The 14625-nt window shown below is 41.8% G+C and overlaps 1 protein-coding gene across 1 annotated transcript in view; it reads right to left on the minus strand.

Moving 5' to 3' along the window:
* LNX2 (ligand of numb-protein X 2) overlaps positions 1-14483 on the minus strand; it is a 59676-nt gene extending 45193 nt beyond the window's left edge. Inside the window, exon 1 of the mRNA XM_038131633.1 lies at positions 14243-14483. The gene's annotated coding sequence lies outside the window, so the exon portion shown is untranslated. The remainder of the gene's footprint in view (positions 1-14242) is intronic.
* Between the last annotated feature and the right edge of the window lie 142 nt (positions 14484-14625).

Here is a 14625-nt window from a genome sequence, read left to right on the forward strand (position 1 = left end):
CCTCAACAGAAATTGCAGCATTAAATGTCGATTCCAACAGCATCACTGCACAATGGAACTACCTGAAGCGATAAGTTCATGTGTACACATTAAATACACACTCCAGCAATTCTGGATCCAAGAGTGAAATCTTTGCCTAGTGGTATTAGCTGGTCATGTTGATTGTTCCTGAGGGTTTCCCATCATTAGGTATTTATGATATTTACTCAGTCTGTAGCAAACTGTTACCAGCCATACCTAGCTGGATTAGCTGCCCATCAGTGATGCCACCAGATATATAAACATCTTTTTTAAATTTTGAAAGCTTCCATTACATTCATGCACTATGGTTTACTTACCAGTCAGATGAGGAAAGACGAGTTCTTAAACACCATAAAGCATCCTCTAATTTTTTTTCTAAACTTTTTTCTCTTCAAAGTCCTTCCAGCTTTCACGTGTTAACTGCAAGCATTCACACCAGAAACTGGCAGGTCCCAGGTACTGCCTGTGCCCCATACCCCAGCAACCTGGGGTTTCCTTTGGTTTTTGTGTTACTACTCCTTTTGGTCCTCCAAGGACTTTGGGGCACTTTATTACAGATTGAGCACAACTGTGTTTTCCAATGGTTAATCATAGTAACTGTTGCATGTTTCCAGGATGCATTCACCCTGTGAAAATGGTTTAGATTTTCTGCTTCTAAATGTTATAAAATATACTGCTTAAATTCTAATATATCATTCAACTGCCTGCAGCTTATAAAACAATCTGGACTGCTCAAACTGAGTTGTTTGTAATGTTTACTACTGAAATGAACTTTATCAGAAATAATTACCTTCTTCCATGCCACCAGCATATTTTGAAAGAAAATCATGGTCCACAAGTCTCTGAAAGATTCCATTTAGCTATCATATCTCTCCCTAACAATTGCACTCAAAGTTTCTCCAGTGGGCTTACCTGCAGTAAGAGCCCACCTGTAGTACACAGATTCCATGTGCTAAGTTAACAAGGTAAGAAGCGCTAGGAAAGATACTGACCACAGCTAGAAAAAAACCTTAATCAGACAACACTTGTTACAAGTGTTGTGTTCCACTGGGGAAAGCTCTCAAAGATAACAGTGTTTTGTAACTCACCAAAAGTCACCTGGGATGCAGGATAGATGGAAAGTAACAGGGAGTCCTCACTAGCACAGAAGAGCTCTTAATTTTTCACAAAATATCAAAATTTCCCATTGCAGCAAGCAGAAATACCAGATCCTGAAGGCTACCTTCCTCAAAACCTTCCTGTAGGAATTCCTGTACTGCCTGTTTCTGTTTAAGTGGGTTAAATGGTGCCTATTTCCCCCCTACTGTTAGGAAGATTATTTTTTCCTTTATAACAGCATTCTCCCAAGTTGTCTCCTACACAAGTTTGAAGAGAGAGCCAAGGTTGTTGGCAGCCTTCTTATGAAACTGGCCCTCACTATTTCCCCAGTCAGCCCAGGACAGACAGTAGCTGCCCATCCTCCCTGCTGGGGTGATCCCTCAGCCTACTTCTACAGGATATGGGATGGATGCAAGGAAATAAGTTAAGTGATCAAAATACACACAGAAAAATAATTAATTTTAAGTATTACAAGAGAGATATAAGTAGTCTATTAATTGCATCTTCTAGATTAATTTCTAATTCCATCAGGTCATGGCACAGTGAAGTAATTTAAATCAAGGGATTTAACAGCATTTTGAATTACTTTAATAATGCTAAACCTTACTGTATATATTCAAGTATTTAACTCACAAGAGCTGCTTTTTTTTTTACCATTCTGTAGTATTAGTTTAAAAATCAAATGGATTTCATTACCATTCCTGGCAGAGAACCTTATTTAAATTTTACAAAAGTAATGAAAATAAACAATACCATTTCACATTTAAACACAACTTAAACCTTTCAACTTAAAAGAGCTCAATTAAACAAATCATATTGTTTATGATTACAAAATTAATTATTTTGGTGCAGTAACATTGCTTTTTTCCCATCTGTCCCCACTGCCACCAAAGGCTTGTTCAATTTCTAGCACTGAACAACCCTTCCATTTGCTGGTATTCCACCACAGCACATAATTTTCAAAGCAGGTAAGCCTTGCCTTGAGCTTGGATCATTGCCCCCCCAAAATCTCATCCTTCCAAAATTTCTTTTGCATTCTCAAAACAAGAATAGAAAATAAAGTATTGTCCAGCATGGATTTTCACTTTCTCTGCATACCAGCAGTTTGACTACCTCAACATCAACAGGCCTGCTCAGCACAGGGCTGGCTCTCACACAACCCACGCAGGTTCCTCAAGCCAGCAGCTCAGACAGCACTTCCTATGTTTTAGCAAGTACCTGCTGCTGACTGCTTGCACGTGCACAGGCTTTCCCATGGCTTCTGGCTGTACAAGCAACCCTCAGGGTGCCTTTCACTAGCTCTATTTCATTTCACATTTCAAGAGGACAGAAGAACACAGGGCTCAGCTCAGGTAACTTGTAGCTCACAAATCCAGATCTTATGCCATCTCCCTACACCTCTACTAGCATCACTGCTGAAGGGTTATTTTTAAAATGTCTTACGTATGTGCATTACCTGGTTTTAGCAAAACAGAAAATAGAAAATTCTACTCAAAGAAAAATACACTGACTATCTGCTGTAAAACTGTCTGGGCAAACAACTTTAAAATTCCTTAAGGACATCAAATGTCCTTAAACTCAATTTTCGGAATTGAGTGGAATCCACTCTACTGCTACATTTCCTAAGTAGTTTCTTACAGAAGAATTACATTAAGAGTAGGGGGGAAAATTCAGTTATTTCCATGCCAAGGCCTGTATTCCCTTTTTATAAACGCAAGGATTTCTAAATACATGTAAACATCTTAAATAAATAAATAAAAGACAGGAAAATTTTTCTTTCAGAATTACTTTGCAGTGTAACGAGAACAGTACTTTTCCTTTACTGCATTATTATGTTCTGGTACTAACCCAAAAGTTCACACCGTTTTCATTTCTTTATTGCCAATAGCCATCTAGGAAATGCTGCCATCAATAGTAAATCTACATGAAGTCACACTCCTCTGGTGCATTTTGTGAATAGTAATCAGTTCATAACACAATCCTGTTCGGTTTAAATTCAGTTTATTCTTCAATTACTCTGCTAGCCCAACTCTAATTTATTATATTTTCTGGTACATTTGATTTTGAATATTATGACATCCTGGCTCATGCCATTAGAGAGGAAACATAAAATGGTGAGGATGTCTAGGGACGGCTGAGAGTAAGATAGCAACAGCCTGGAAAATTAACAATACTGCTGTCTGTACTCAGCTAGACTGTTCCTACATTAGCACTAAAATATATTTCTCTAATACAGACTTGGCATCCAGGAATAGCCTCAGGGGCACCATAAAACCCCAGCCAGCACAACACGCAGCTGGGGTGGCTGGGTGGGCAGACAGCAGCCTCTGAGCCCACTGGGGCAGCTCAGCTGCAGAAGAAAGGAAACACTGGCCCTGCTGCTGCTTGGAGCTCACCAAAGAAAGAAACCAACAGGGTTCTAAATGCCATCAATACTATATACATTGATTTTTGGGTGGGCTTTTTTTAGCCTTGCACTGTCTCAGTCCTAGCTACCATTTCTTTCTCCCAGCACCAAGGTGAAATGAGAGGCAGCAACCAGAAGCCTGCTCAGAGGACCTTTCTTGAGAAGCTGGGCAGAAGTGAGGGCTTCACCTTCCCCTCCAGCTTGGTGACCGACTGCATTAACCTTCAGGGCATGCTGCCAGCCCCACCTGCTTACTCAGGCTTTTGCCAACAAGGGAAGATCTCGCTGCACTGCTTTGTCCTTTGAAGATGCATCGTCTTTCCCTTACTTCTTACTCCTGCCTAACATTTGGAGTTGGAACTCCAGAATCCAGAAAATGGAGGGGCAGTCCTGATGGGGAAATATCAGACTCTTGTCTTGATATCTGACAATTCCTACAACAGATTCTCACAACCTCAAACATGAAAAATGCTTATGTTTCTGCACAGTTTGCTCTGGCCCAAGAAATCCACACTGGGTTTTGAAATCAATGTGTATTTCCCTTCTTTTGTCTGTTGTTCTGAAAGCCTGAAAACAGTGCACCAAAACAACATGCAGGAGTGAACATGCAAGTGCTTTACGGGGAACCCAGGCAGCCGTAAGGGGCTGCCAGCATTGGAAAGAAGTTGCAGTGGGGGAAATCTGGCTGGACCCAAATCCTCACTCATTAATTACTTTGTCCTCCAGAAACAAATCAAGCAGACTTATTTTCCCCTAAAGGATAATACAGTTTTCAGCTGTCTCTAAGCTGTCTTGTAGCTCAGGCAGTATTTCCAGCTCCTTCTAAACCTCACAAGCAATAAGGATTTTAGTAATGATGTAGTTGCTGCAACTGTTGCATTAAAAAGACGATGTCAAAAATTACATGTCAACGATGCCTACAATTACATGGAGGTAATTTACAAAACTAAGAAGTCTCATGCTTTAGCTTACCCACTGCCTTTCAATTTTCCCTCACTTCTCCTGAACCTATGTTGTAATTCAGTTACTAGTTTCTGTTCTGAAGCTTTTTTCCCTCCGCAACTCAATCCCACACAAAGGACAGACACAAAAGGGAGTGGCATAAAGGATGCTTTAGCATACTTCCACTGTTAAGTTACTTGATTTCACACTTAGGAAACCCCACTGAAAGACAGTTATTGGTGCATGAGAAATAGGGAGTACAGTTTCAGCTTGTGAAGCCTGATGGAGTCAGAGCAAATCAAATCAGGCCATATTTAGGCGGGACAAAGAGGGACAGAGGGGCTCTCTCCTCCTGTTAAGTGCTATCACATGCCCCAGTGTAATGCAACATTACCACCATGATAAGGACAAAAAAGGTTCCTCTCATTCTGGTGTGTTGGTACCAGGAAAACACACCACCCAAGTTCTTCAGAAGCAATGACAACTCTGGCTGTAACCATTTGCTCTTCTCAATTCCATGTACTCACAAATCACCTGCCTATGCTTACACTGCAAATCAATGCACACACTCCAGCGTCTCCCTGCACCTGCTCTCATTACCCTGTGCTTGAAACAAAACCTGAATTGAGATTGGAACTTGATTTTGCTTCCCAGCGGGCAGAGTAATCATCAATAATTGATGTCAGTTGGTTTCATTTGGGGCACTGCCTTGGGCATGCAACGGAGAGTTACAGTATGCACCAAGGAAAGGAGGATTTGTATATAAAATGATTTGATAATCTGAAAAAATCCCTCAGTAAACAAAGGAAATTTAGAGATAATCGTATTAAAGATTAGCGTTGTTTTAAAACAATGCAGAATGTATTCGAGAACATCTGGGGAAAAAGATGGTAGTACTAAAAGCAAAATCTTTGAGGAAAATATCTTCCCCCTCAAACAGGGGACAGTAATTAACTCATTATTAAATCCTAATCCTTGTCAATTTGTGTTAAATCAGAGTACTTCTTCTAATAAAGACTGTTATCACTATATTTAAATGCAATTTTATAGATAAATACGTAAATATGTTTACATACAGTTTTAACTCTGATTAAATGCTTGATTATTTCACTTATTAATTGCTTTAATTTATTTCAAAGTCGAGAAGCAGGATAATTTTATGTCAAAAAACTAAGTTTAATATTAAAAAAGGACAGAACAACCTGTGGACTAAGAAAAATATATCATGATAGCAAAAGCAATTTGATGTCTTTCATGTTTACTCATCAGCTGGAAAATTAGGAAAATAACTACTTTTATCTTAAAAAGGCTACTCTTTTTCCATCACCCATTTACTGTGTTCTGAAGTTTTGGTGTGGCAATTTATGTGAAAATCCCAACAATGAAACCCATAAACTGTTCCTGACATTTTCTATGATCAGTGTTGACAATTAACAGTACTGCTCTTCTAGTTGAACAGTGCATGACTGAAGCTCCTCACTGCTGTAACTGCTGACAGCATCAGAAGACTATTTACTTCACAACTAAAAAGTAAAAACTACAGAACTGAACAATAATTAAATTGGTAAAAACATCCTAGCACATATTCATATAAGGTCTTTCACTAAAGTCATGGCTATGCATGCATCAAATTGTATTTTCCATTCCTCAAAAAAATACTTAATGTCAGAGCTAAATCTGGCAGGGTTTCTAAGAAGGAAGGGAAGGGAAGGGAAGGGAAGGGAAGGGAAGGGAAGGGAAGGGAAGGGAAGGGAAGGGAAGGGAAGGGAAGGGAAGGGAAGGGTTTGTTTTTTCCCTTTTTATGCTGTTTTACTTCTTCACATACAGAAATTATTTATATATATATATATATATATATATACACATGCACGTAAAGTTCAATGACAAGCAGAATGTTAACCAGATCTGTACAAGCAGCAATTGAACCTTAGCAAAGAAAGCCCATCAGGGATGCTCTGTTGTAACCATATCATCAAAACTGTGCTGAATTCAGTGACTTCCTTGGGAGCAGAAGCAGGCAAAAGGACTCTCATACCCATAAAGAACCCTATGGAGTCACCACTATGGATTCAATTGTACGGTCAAGCTACAGGGATGGCAAAATAGGACTCAACATGTGATACATCACCTGAAAAATTATATATACAGGATAGCAATCGCTCCTCCATCACCTGAAAAATTATATATACAGGATAGCAATTGCTCCTAACACACATGGGTGCATTGTAGTGAAGTCCCTTCTCTCCTGCATATCAACTTAACTTGTTTAGCAGGTTTTTAAACTTGCCTATAGGAACACTCTAGAACAAACCATGCTCTTTATCCTCAAAGTCAGTATCAGCTAAAATGTAACTCTCTCCTCTTTGACAATCTGAGGCAAAAATAAAAATCTCAGCACAATGTTGACATTACTGTGTGAAATAAGTTGCCTTCACTGAACTTGAGGCTTACTTAAAGGCTTCACCTGTTGTGAAACTCACAGGTGATTGTTTGTAGAAGGCAGCAAGTCAAGCTGTACCCAAAATTTCCTAGTCAAGTATCTTCAACTTCATAACAGCACAACGTTTCAGAACATCAAAGCTTTCCAAACTTTTCAAAATATGAGTTAGCAAAGCATTACACTTCTACAGCGTTTCTCTGGTCAATGGCACACATCCCTTACCACAGAAGAAAGGACTGTTAACAGTTTTCATTTCACACTCCACTAACCCAAAATCTTGTGTTACCACTCACTTTAGTGTTAATTTTCCCACAGATTCTCTTTTTCTGCTTACACGGCAAGACAGCTCAGGTCAAGTGCTCAGACAAGCTGTGCTGCTGATTCTCCTTTTTACCACCACTGAATCACCTTCACTTTTGCTTCACCACAAAGTTATTTTCCCTGCAAAAAAGCAGCAGAGCCGCATTCAATAGAAAGTCAGCAGCTACAGCCAAAATGAATTTTAAAGTGAGAAAAAACCCCTCCTCACAAATAAATCCTTATAGATTATTTATGCAGGATCATTCCAACACGGCATAAATACACCACGACAGGTATATTTGCCACTGTGCATGTGGTGAAGTCCAATTCAGTTCATGTCCCTTCCAGCTACAGAATATAAAAGTATCAGTGCTGAACAGACATGCTGAGCAAACCCCCTGATAACAGGAATGAAGAGTAGTTACTTTGCCAGACAAAGTAGAAACATACCCTTTTTATTGGTGATTTCAAAAAAAAACAAAAAACATTTGGGAGCTGTCAGTGAATTCTTATGAAGCTTTCTTGTGCGTATGTACAGACCAAACTTACACACAGTTTTAAGATATTTGCATGAAATGCATGACAGATCCACAAGTATTTTTAGCCTAATCAAATCTGAATGAGTCTAGCCTTACCTTTAAGATCTAAAAGGGATTAAAATAGCTAAGAAGCAAACCCAAAATCTGAAGGCATTAAAAACTGGTTTAATACTAGGCAGGAAACCCTGTGAATTTTAAACCTTGAATCTTTATTTGAATCAGAAATGACACTTTAGCAATGGACTAATTGTAAAAATAGACCAGGAATTGACTGGTACTAATTTTTAATTAACATAAAGGCAGGAACTGGGTGAGCCCTCATTACCTTCTGTCAATAACAATAAAAGGCTGAGAAAACTGCTCTAGAACAAACAAGACATAAAAACAGGAAAAAGAGGCCAGACAGAAGGAAACCCTCATCAACCTGCTCCGGAAGAAGCTTGACTGAAAATGTTTTCCAAGAAGTTTAAAAAACAAGTTACTTCAGTTCAGAGTTGGGGCCGCCCCCAGCACCAGGGAGAGCTGTGGTGCACACGCAACTGTGCCAAGGGTACTCAGAGCTGTTCGATCAGGACAGGGATCATGGCAAACTCTCCAACATGATCAGAATGCTTACACAACACATCAGGATCTATGTGGTCTTGTGATGCATCGACCAGCTTTCACTTACGGTTAATTCATTCTGGTTATAAACAAGCGTTAAACAACTCGATTTAAAGAAAGCAACGCAAGAGAAAATTACATGGGCCAGGGCAACAGATCCAGTAAGAAGAGGGAAGAAGACAAAGAAGGGTGGGCCATTGGTAAATAAATGCATGAACTTGGAAGTAACAATAAGGAATCCTCCTTTGCATGAAAGGGCGATAGTAGTAATTGGTTTGGGCATTTTCTGTAACTTTTAACATCCAAACATGTAGAGGCAACTTAATAAGATGCATACTTAAGTATTTAATCTATCACAGATATTCAGTGCACTATCTATGAGGCACATCCAGACATTAATGTCTCCAGCAGGCTCCTTGAAATGTGACTTGCTCTAGATGGATGCTACTTGGCCCTAAGATGGACTTCGAACGTGCTGTTCTGTGCAGCCTGTTACTGATGGCAGTGGAAGAACCAGCTGTGTTGAAGTCAGGATGTGGTCAGCTTAAGAGCCTTGTAAGGATTATCGGCTTTCTTCTTGGCATTTTGGTTTTGCTGGTCAATTAGAGGAATTATTTGGATGACATGGCCATAGTCACAGAAATCCCCAGCAGAGGCTCCATTCTACTGCCACAGCTCATTTCATCTGGGGACTACGAGGTATGTAGACAAAAGCACTTTTACTTCATGACAAAATGAAATACACCAACAAAGGTGGCGCACTGACACCAGCCAAGCTTTTTTTTTGTTTGCTTGTTAAAATTAAAACCTCATTCAGGAATGCCAACCAAAACTCAATGTCCAGAAAAATCACAACACCTGGATTCTGAAATGTTGCTTTGTATAAAAGCCTCCTGGGTTGGTCCTTTCAAAGCCTTTCAGAGCAAACATAACATGCTTGTTGGCAAAACACAACCGCTTGTCCTAGCACAAGACAGCGATCACAGATAATCACTTTCCACAAACTAGTTTTGGTACACAAGTCAGCCTCCATCCACTTTGGTTGAATTTCAATTTTCTTCTGTTGTGCCAAAAAACCTTTGCCGCACCAACTTTCTTCTCCCTATCCATGAACTCTGATACAACGATTAGCACCAATCTGAAGAACAAAGAAGGCCACAGGAAGGTAAGAACTTACAATCCTCCATCGCCAGTATTCTTTGGTCTTTTGAGGTCACAGTTTTTGACCATAATACTGCAGTAAGAGAGGGTTGTCTGTGGCAGAGAGCTCAGATGCAAGTAAAAATTGCATGTGAAGAACATAACAAAAAGCTACACAACAAGTACAACTGCAAGTGTCAATAAAAACGTCAGCATTTAAGAGCATTGACTTGAACCCAATAATAAACTGTGCTTACTCCCAATTGTCTTCTAAAGAGCCAGCGCCTGGGAATGTACAACACAGGCATCCTGACATGTTACTGGGCTTGTGCAACCTCTTTGGAGAAGGTCATGGGAACACGCAGTGGTAGTTTGATCTCAGGGGCTAGGGAACACAGCCTGTATCACACTTCAAAATCACTCCCACTGCAAGGAATGTACAAAGCAGAAGCAGGAAGCATGTAGCTCATTTTTCCCCACTGTGCAGAATAATATCTGACAGCACTACACCACTCCAGGCAACACAATCCAGAAGTCCTGGTTTGCCTTTCTGCAACTACTGGGTGCCTCCCTTTGCCCAGGCACTTACGGGTTCTCCATTAACCTGGATCACTTTTCATTGTGTTCTATTGCTAGAAAAAGGATGAATAAGTCATAGTTCCTTCTGTTTCATTATCTAGAACTACTCGTTACTACCATTTACAACATTTTAAAACTGGATTAGTTCATATATTGGATATACTACTTGAGCAAATTGCATTTTGTTCTACAAACAAGGGTTCTTCTGAAAAATTCAGCATGTCTATCAAACAGTGGTTAAATATGTCAAATCTCTCAAATTAAATACAAAAACAGTTCCTCTTTCAAATGACAGAAGAGCCAACAAGAAGAGGTGCTATGCTGAATCGTGTTCTCACCAACAAAGAGGGTCTGGGTACAGAAGGTGAAGCTAGGGGGGAGCCTTGGCTGCAGTAGCCTTGGAATGGTGGAGTTTGAGGACCTTTAGGCAGCAAGCACAGCAGGCTCAGCACCCCTGGCTTCAGGAGAGCAGACTGGCCTCTCCAGAGATCTACTTGGTTGAGCACCATGGGATAATGTCCTCCAAGAGAAGAGGAGCCCAAAAAAGCTGGTTAATATTCAAAGATCACCTCCTCCAAAATGAGGCTTTGAACAACCTGGTCTAGTGGCAGGTGTTCCTTCCTAGGGGGACTGAAACTAGATGATCCATAAGGTCCCTTTCTACCCAAACCATTCTGTGATGACACAATGATTCCTCTCTGCAGAACAAAGGAAAAACAGCCAGGCAAAATAGAACATCTATCATTCCATCCCAAAGTGAACCAACTCTTCCTGGGTAAAATTACCTTCCATATAACATTGATCTGACTCATTTATAACTTAATTATTTCTTTCCTACCCTATTTAATCTGGTTTATTGTGATGACAGAGAGAAAATTCTTGACATTCTTAACAACATGCCACAACTCCAGAGCAATATCAATTTGCTTACTTGAAACAAAAATGAGACTGCAAATACTGAGCTATGTTACCCCAAGTTTCCATGTCAAAAATAGTTCCCACTATTTGAATGGAAAAAATGCAAACCAATTTGAAATCTTGTATGCTCACAAGTTATCTGACTTTATATCAAACAGCTGCACACTTTGGCTTTTGTGTTCACCACCTAACACACAGCTCAGCAGGAGAGACTCCGCAAGAGATTCCACTCCGGTTCCAGCCTGCAAATTACTTGCTAAACTGACATCAGCTGAAATAACTATCTATGAGAACATAAAGGACTGACATCTCTGGTACCACCAAAGTGCTTCAGAAACAAAAGACACGCCTGTAGTACTGCAGAGCACATTGGAAGGATGAAGCCAGCTCGGGTACAGCGCCAATACCCCCTGTGACACAACAGCGGGGCTGGGGGCATCTCCACACGTGCCAAGGTGCAGAGCAGTCCCATCAGCCACCTACACTATCTCAGGCAGAATACAGAGCAGTCAGTGTGAAAACACATGACAGGTTCAGCCCATGAATTTTGCAAACATAAATCCCAACCTCTAAAGCATTTACATGTAGGCTTATCATTAAGTCTAAGAGCAGACCCTGTCATTCCAAAAGAAATACCTGGATGTTTAAAATGAAGCATATGCAAGAACAAATACCTGCAGAATTAGAACCAAAAAACCCACAAAAAGAACACTCCGCAATATTATTAATTTTTATTGCTCCATAGAAACCTTGACCTATCAATTATATAACTTAATACTAATATTTAAAAGCATTTTCATCTTCAAAAGGCACTACAATTTCTAAAGGACAAACTCCACTGACCTAATAAAGCAATTAAACAGCACGCAATTCAATGGTGTCACATTAGAAATGCTTTTGCCAACAAAATCAACAAAGAATTTTCAAATATCAGAGACAAGCCACTGCCATCTCAAATAGGCAACCAGCTTCCTCTGGTGCCTTTTACACCAGGGAGCATTTTAACACCAAATGAATGTTGTTTTCTTATTAGCTACAGCTGTTAACGTCAAGTAGCTCTTTAAACAAGCAACATTTTGCTGATGCAAGGCAATAATTTATATTAATTATCTAGAACACATCATGTCTTTACACATTTCACTTTGATATTGTTGGTATAACTTCTTCCCAGTTGCTTTCAAATATGTTAACATCTTTTAGAAGTACAGGAAAAGGAGATGAAAGAAGAGGGGGATGTTTTGGCATATTTTCAGATATACAGTTTTAACTAGTAGCTAACAAACTTCTGCTGTTTTTTAGTAATGCAGGCCCATAAATATATACCAAGATTGAGACTGCTGAGTATGGGTAAAGGCTTACAAAAAAAGAAACTTTCACTGAGGTAATCAGTGCTTCTGTGAGAGTGCACAATAAACAAATGCCAAATGTTGCAATGTCAAAGCCACCGCTTTTGGCAGGACAGGTTTTAGTAAGCTTATTTTTTAACTCGTCTCAAGAGAACAGTATTTTTCCACCCAATCACCGGCTTACATTCCTCTTGCAAAGTTTTGTCCCTAAACTGTCACATTTTTTGTTGTTTTAGTAACAGAAAATTCAGGTGCAGTGTTAGGAAAAGATACTACCTTTGTAAAACTCAGACCTGAGTCCAAGGCCCTGGGCTCCCTCTCACTGAAGTCACCAAGCAAAGTAAAGGGTGAGTAGAGTCAGAAATTCAGAACTGAAAACTCATGGCAAAAATTATGAGTTTTAATATCCATATATTTTAGAATTGCAACAGTACAAACACTTTAAAACATGGTATAACAACCTTTTTTATTTAAAAAAAATCCACTCGGGCACAATAGCATTCTTTGCAGCCTGCTGATTCTGGAGTTAGTAACTTTATAGTGTACGGTGTTCAGGGGAGAGGATTTTTTACTCAGTGATCTGATACTTAGGAAAAAGAGTAATTATAAAGGACTCCTATTAAGTCTTACAGTAATAGCAAGCACACTGATATAACTTGTTTCCATTTTGAGGAAATTTGTTTTAATAAAATTGGAGCAGCATATGGTACTAACATGTTTATTTTCCAAGTGGTAGGGACACTAACCAAAACCATCTGATGTTTCTTCCTAAGCCTCCTTGATCTGCCGCTGGATTGCAGCTTAGAATAAAGCATTACAAAGCCAGAAGAAGCGGGTAGAGGAATAAAAAAATAAAATCAGGAATTCAAAGTGTTTATTTAATGAGAGTGCAGCTCAGATCAGTTCCTATTTTGAACAGAAATTTGAAAGCATTTATGATTGGAAATCATTTATTTTCAGAGACTATCAAATGTTGTCCAAAACTAATCCCTCACAGACATTTTTTTACTCTGCACACAAACAAAAACCAAACCCCTAAATCACGTAATTAAAAGAGGAATTAAAGGAAGCTCGGAAGTACTTAATAGATTTCTAGAGAAGTAAGCAATCAGCACTATGCATTAGGAACACGGTAAGAAAAGTCACCAGACACTACCAGAATCATCCCTACCAGAGCTCCAGGAACGGTTTTCTCCGTTAGTTGGCCAAGTACTACGATTCCGTCAAGAGCAATGATAATTTTAAAGCACGCCTTGTTAGGAGTATAAAAGACTAAAAGTTTTCTAACCACATTTTCAGTGCTAACAATTGAGGGGAGAAACCAGGGAGCGTGGGTCAGAGCTCCGAGGGCTAGACTGAACGTCTGGAAATAGCTGCCAACCACACGGACTCCAGCGGCATTTCGCGGCCAGCCCCGAGTTCCTCTGGCGCAGCTGTAAAACACACAACCTGAAACCCGCTCCTGCAGCAGGGGCTCGCTCGCAGCTGTTCCTCTGCCTCCCCCGCACGCAGTAATCTGACTCCTTTCCAGAAAAGAGCTTCTTTAATGAAGCCACACGAGAGCGGCATAGGTGTATCGGGGGACCCAGAACCAGGCGCTTCCCGAGCGGGTCTCCAGCACTCGAGCCCGCAGCTCAGCCTCGCAGAGACGCGCTGCAGGGGCAGGCGCCGCCGAGCTCAGCCCCGCCGCCGAGCCGGGGGCTCCAGGGCGGGGACGCTGCTCCCAGGCTCCCACCTCAGCCCCGCACGGCGGCTCCGGGGCCCGGCCCCACTCCCGTACTTGTTGCCCGCGCAGAGCGGCTCAGCCCGGCGCCACCGCCCCCGCGGGGACCCCGGGCGCCGCTGCCGCTGAGGGAGGCTGAGCGGGGCTGAGCCGCCCGGTACCGCGCGGGGCAGGGAAGTTACTCACCGCGCCGGCTCCGCGCAGCGCTCTCCTCCTCAGCCGCGCCGGCTGCGCCCGCCCCGCCTTAGGGGAAGCAAACTCCGGGCAGCAGCACTTGGAGAACGTGTCTCGCCGGGCCGGGCCGGTGCTCCCGCCTCCGCCCCCCGCCGCGGGCAGCGGCGCGGCCCAAGTGACAGCGGCGCTCCGCCACTCCGGCGGCGGCCCCGGGCGCGGGGCCGGGCGAACCGCAGCCTATGGCAGCGGGGCCGGGGCGGGACGCGGCGGAGCCCCGGGCCGGGGTGTCCCCGCCGCTCGCCTGATCGGCTGTGCGGAGCCCGGAGCGGTGCGGAGCGCGGGCGGGGCTGGCGCGGAGGAGGGGCCGGGCGGGGCGCTGCTCGCCCGGGACTGCC

The sequence above is a fragment of the Motacilla alba genome, chromosome 1 (genome assembly GCF_015832195.1).
Source record: "Motacilla alba alba isolate MOTALB_02 chromosome 1, Motacilla_alba_V1.0_pri, whole genome shotgun sequence".
NCBI classification, from domain to species: Eukaryota; Metazoa; Chordata; class Aves; order Passeriformes; family Motacillidae; genus Motacilla; species Motacilla alba.